Source organism: Chrysochloris asiatica, unplaced genomic scaffold (genome assembly GCF_000296735.1).
Source record: "Chrysochloris asiatica unplaced genomic scaffold, ChrAsi1.0 scaffold00473, whole genome shotgun sequence".
Taxonomy (NCBI): domain Eukaryota; kingdom Metazoa; phylum Chordata; class Mammalia; order Afrosoricida; family Chrysochloridae; genus Chrysochloris; species Chrysochloris asiatica.
The window spans coordinates 294,317-295,065 of record NW_006408991.1 but is presented as its reverse complement, the minus strand read 5'-3'; positions in this window follow the sequence as shown (position 1 = coordinate 295,065).

The window sequence follows — 749 nt, the reverse complement described above, 5'->3', positions numbered from 1 at the left end:
CCAGGAGCCACCATCTTGGGTGAGACCATGTGGGGGAAGGATCGGAGCAGCCACAGATGCCTGGCAGAACCGCTGAGATAAAGGTGTGGACATTCTTTTCTTTTGGTAGCTGTTCATTGGTCCCCACCCAAGTAGAAAAAAATACACTTATTAAATAAATATGTGAAAATATTACCAGCATCATGCCTTTGACAATTTCATTTTTTCCCTTTTTAAAATATATATTTTTTTTATTGTTGTTGACCATATACACAATAAACCTTACACCACTTCAACAGCTTCTATTTTCACCATTTGGTGACATTGATTGCATTCTTCAAGGTGTGTAGCCACTCTCATCCTTCTTTTCAAGGTTGAACTACCCCAACTAAAATAAATCTACTGCCCACTGAGGTGTCAATTGAATCTTTCAAGCTGATGTCAATTTCAAATCATGTAGATAGTTCTTAAAAGAGCATAATGCTTAAGGTAGCAACTCTTTAATAGTTAAGTTAAACTATTGCTTGTCCTATTGTGGCACTGTAGGATAAGCACCTGACCACAAGGTTGTTTGAATTGTAAGGCTGACAGTTCATACTCACCAGCTGCTCCTCAGAAACTCAATACAGGGTCACTATGAGTCAGAATGGAATCCATGACACTTAACAACAACAACAGCAACAAGACTTCATAGGATATTTTGGTTTAAGGTTTAAAAATTAATCTAGTACAAGGCTTTTAAGAATTCATCCAACCTTCCTAGCTCTAGG